This window comes from Dipodomys ordii, unplaced genomic scaffold, assembly GCF_000151885.1.
Source record: "Dipodomys ordii isolate 6190 unplaced genomic scaffold, Dord_2.0 Scaffold16, whole genome shotgun sequence".
In the NCBI taxonomy this organism is placed as follows: domain Eukaryota; kingdom Metazoa; phylum Chordata; class Mammalia; order Rodentia; family Heteromyidae; genus Dipodomys; species Dipodomys ordii.
Window position 1 is genome coordinate 13804609 of NW_012267232.1, and position 4943 is coordinate 13809551.

Sequence of the window (4943 nt, forward strand, 5' to 3'; positions counted from 1 at the left end):
GGGGGATGCTAGGAAGGGATGTGACGGGTAAACAAAAGGAGGAGGCTGCAATGCTTGGTAAGAAATGTATGCATTATCCTGCCCATGTAATTGTAAACCCTCTGTACAGTATCTTCACAAATAAAATTAACAAAAATAAAAGAAAAAAAAAAAAGAAAAGTAACCCAGTACATGAGTTGGCTCTATTTGGAAAAAAATTCCTAAACATATAGATAATAAAAAACTATTTATAAATTTAATCTGATGCTTCCAATAGTTAATGTTTCCTGATAATTCCAATAATCATTTAACACCTGAACCCATTTTTTAGAATCAAATAAAAGCTTTCAAATTCAGCTTGTAGAATGGCCATGTGATCATTGATTTTGAGAGTTCAGTTACAATATTCAAAATGTAAAGTGTTTCTAGTTGTAATCGGAGTACTACTTTGGTATATCTCAGAACTATGTTTTTACTTAATATATTTTGAATTGGTTGTGATACAAACATGATTTGCCACATTCCAACACCTTTGTTATTCCATGAAGTTATTTTTAATAAAATGCAAAAAATAGGAATTAACACAAAATGATTGCATGACAACTTTTGGACAAGAGTATTTTGAAATATATAAAACTGAGATTATACTTTTTTGAAATTATATATTTACTTTAATAATTGCCACATAAAATCTCACATATTAAGAGTATCATGTGATCTTTCAAGTTTACCTTTATAATAAAGAAAACTAATCTTACCTCACTTAAATATTTGTTTTCAGATATAAAATAATCATTTCTTTGGTAAATTAACATGTATACCATTATGCTTCCTTCCAACACCTATGAAAAAATGAAAACTTAGTTATGAGGCAGTTTAAAAATTGCATGCAAAAGATGACCAGCTGGAACCAAGATCTTAGTAGTGGAATCACAAGGAAAAGTATTTCGATGTGAAAATTTCAAATATCCATTACATGTCTATATAAATATATAAGTGAGGGAAGGCTTACTGCAATGAGATACCAGGTTTACGTATTCATTTGAAATAGGCATATTTAAGGGAGTGAGTGTAGACAGAGAAATGTAGAAAGTTCCTGGAAAGGGGGAATTTGAAAAAGAATGAGAAGAAGCCAATGAGAGAGATAAAACAAAGTGAATCAGCATCCACCTAAATAAAAGTTTTCAAGAAAGAGTGATTGTGTCCATCAATTATTGCTGATAATTGAAACATAATATTACCTGACAGTGACCATTTGCTCACAAGTGCAATAGCCAATAATTACCTACAGTACTGAAAGTTGTAAGAGTTGTGAAATATGTTAGTCTTGTAGTAACAATTTAATATCAATGTGATACTCTTGAAAGTTGTGGTATGTACTGGCCTATTAAAATCAATTTGCAATAAATAAAATTTTATTGAGAGTAAAATAAAAACATGATTTGCACTAGCATTTTAAAGTGAATAGCCATTAATGTGGTAATTCAATTGAAGTCATTTCGATATGTATGTTCAATACCTTTTATGGTGAAATCTGTTTGGATAATTTAAATCTCTCTAAAGCACCCTAAAACATAGTAAAATGTGAGTCTAGAATCCAGGTTATAATGGGGCAAAATCAACCAACGCAGGAAGTAAAATAATGTGGTTGCCTTCACCTTTAAGCACTGCACAGTGAAGAATTATGCTAACAATAGGGAGAGGAAATTTCTCTTCTCTAAACATATTGCAAAATCATTTCCTTCTGTTGGAGAAAATTACCAGTTATGCAGTTTGACACAGTTCATAAAGAATTGCAGAAGAATGTTTTGCTCTTTATGCTTATGCAATTTGAAATGCCATTTGAGAAAATGAGGATGTAGCAAATACACAGGAGACAGTTTTCCTTCTCTCTCAAAACTCTCTTTCACAGTGGCAAAGATCAATTAAAAAGTTCACAGCATAAGAATTTCATTTTCACCTCCTAGTAAGGCTACAAAGTTAGGTAGTAATGTACTACATTGTCATTGTTTTTTTTTTTCCCACCTTGGAACAAAACAATTTTTGCAACAATTTAATAAAGAAGTTGTTTTGCTTATTTTTTTGTTTTCACTCTGTAAAGGTATGAAAACTAAAGATTTACAAATGATTGTTAATAAGAAAAGAACCAAAACTCATGGAAGCATAAAGTTATAAACCCAGAAAATGAAGTGATAGACACCAACAGATGTTAGTTGTATGACTGATAAGAAATACATTAAAATATCAGTTTGTCTTTCTTCCTTCCTTCCTTTCTGACTATCTGCCTGCTTTTATCCCTCCCTCCTTTCTTCTTTACCTCTCTTCCTTCTTATCTTTCCTCCTTCAATGTTTATTCATTATAATAAAGCTATGTGTATTTAATATTTCTTATACAGAACACAGTATGTATTACTCTGTACAGCTTTATTTCTAATCAAGATAAAGATAGATATCACATATTTTTCCACTATCTACACAAACTATTTCCTCAAACTCACTTTTAAAATGGTTTTGTATTCTATTGCATTCTAAAAAAATGAAATAAGGGCACAAATCAAAATTTCTCTAAAAATAAATGTAAATAGAATCTAAAATTAAAAGAACCTCCAGCATGCTTTTCAGTCTTCAGCCAAGTTGAATGTTATACTATTAATATTATATAATGATTATATTAACATCTTACTGTAATTATATTGTTATTAATATGTTATGATATGTCTTAATATAATATTAATGATAATTTGACATAATAATCTAATATGTCCAGGTACTCTTTCTTGCTCTCATTATTGATTCATTCAGTTTTCTGGGATGTATGAGACTTTTTCATGATACTGTGCTCTGCTATCTGGTAATTTTTCCTGGGAGAAGCAATTTTTAGTTCAATGCTATTAGGCATTTTAATCTCTGCAAACCTTGGTAGGAGGAACAGCAAGACATATGGAGTTTTATAAAATAGCTGGTCTATGATGAGATGTAGGTGTTTTGTTTCCTATAAAGGTTTCTGATTTCTTCTGGGATACTCTGTGATCCCAGATTCTTTGCTGACACTTAATTCATCCTCCAGCCATAAGCTCCTGCAAGGTTTTGGGAACAAAAGGAAGAGTGAGCCTCTTATGGTACAGCCACAATCACTTCCCTGTTAGACATCTGGACACTCAAAGTAGCTCCTACCTCTTTTCACTTGTTGCCAACTATGGCTGCTTAGAATGGTGACTTCCTTCTCCAGCTTTGCTTTCAGTCTAAGTTATCTCTTGTGAAACTCAACAGGATTAATATTTTTTAATGGATCAGTTATTGGAATTTTTATTTCCTTTAGTTCTATTGGTTTAAGGAGGAAAGTAGAATTTATAGGGTTTACCATCCATGGTATTTCAACACTATATCTAAGCTGTCAAACTTTTTAGTGTTTGTTTTTATCTGTAACTTTTTTTTCTGGTCCTGGACCTTGAACACTGGTCCTTGCGCTCTCCCTAAGCAACTTTTGCTCAAGGCTAGCACTGTACCACTTGAGCTATAGACCATTTCAGGATGTTTCCCTGATTCATTGTAGATAAGAGTCTCATGGACTTTCCTGCTAGGGCTGGATCCTCAGATCTCAGCCTACTGCCCTAGCTAGGATTACAGGTGTGAGCCAATGATGCCCAGCTATTTATGACATTTTCATCAGATGTTTTATTACTATGAATGTGAAGCATTAATGTATATTAGTAAATGTACTAATTATTCTATATTACACCAAGTAATATGGTTAAACCTATAGATATTAAAATATAATTCCATCTTCCTTAATTTGTGATGGTGAAAGTTTTAAAAACATTTCAAAACATAATGTCCTGCAGCAGCCCAGCTTATTATTTCTCTCAAATCTACCATGTGATTTTGCTGATCTTTCTCAAGGGCTAGCTGGCATTCACTTTCTGGTGAGCTGAGGCTATTGATCTGTTGATTCCAAATCAATGATTTACCTCTGCTCAGTAAGCTCGCTTCCATCAGAGAACTAGTCATGTTCTTGTGGCAGTATCAGTGTTTCAAAAGTAGAATATCCAGTTATTTATATGTTCTGGAGATATTTATATGTTCTCTAAATACAGACCTAGATTTGGCTGGAAATCTAATCCTTCTATTATTGAAAGTATTTGACAGAATCAGCACAAATTCAAGAAAAAGTACATAGATCTCACATCACAAATCACGTAAGTCATACTGCAGAGAGAGAGAGAGAGAGGTAAAAAATTGAGATATTGGGACTGCTTCTGCTACAAACACTGCAATGGATTTCTCCTTCTATGTTTACAGATGACACATGTTTACAGATGACACATTTGTAGACTCAACCAACTACAAGATGAAAATATTGAAAAGCAAAAAATAAAGATCTATATGTACTGAATACATACACACTTCTATGCTGAAATCAGACACATTTATCACCAAGCTATACCTCTATCAAATACCATGTTTTTTTTATTACATAGGTAACACAGAATAGTGGCTATTTACATAGCACTTATATTATAGTTATTAGGCATTGTAAATGATGAAGAGATGATTTCGGGTGTACAGATGTATACATGAGAACTAATAATTTTCTAGAAATGACTTGAACATCATAGGTATTGTTACCTAGGAGGACTCCTGAAAGCAATATCTCACAGACAACTGAGGGAAAACTGCTGTTGAGACTGTGTTCTAAATATCTAAGCATCCTGTTCCTCTAGTCCTCTTCCTTCAATTCTATTTTGGCAATTTTCAAAGCTATAACAAAAATATAAATTTCAAGTTTACATTCCCACCAACAATGAAGGTTCCTTTCTGTCCACATCCAGCATCTGTTGTTGTTAGAGTTCTTGATTTTTGCCATTCTAACTGGGGTGAGGTGATATCTCAATGTTGTTTTGATTTGCATTTCTTTTATGGCTAGGGATGTTGAACATTTCTTCATGTGTCTATTGGCCATCCTT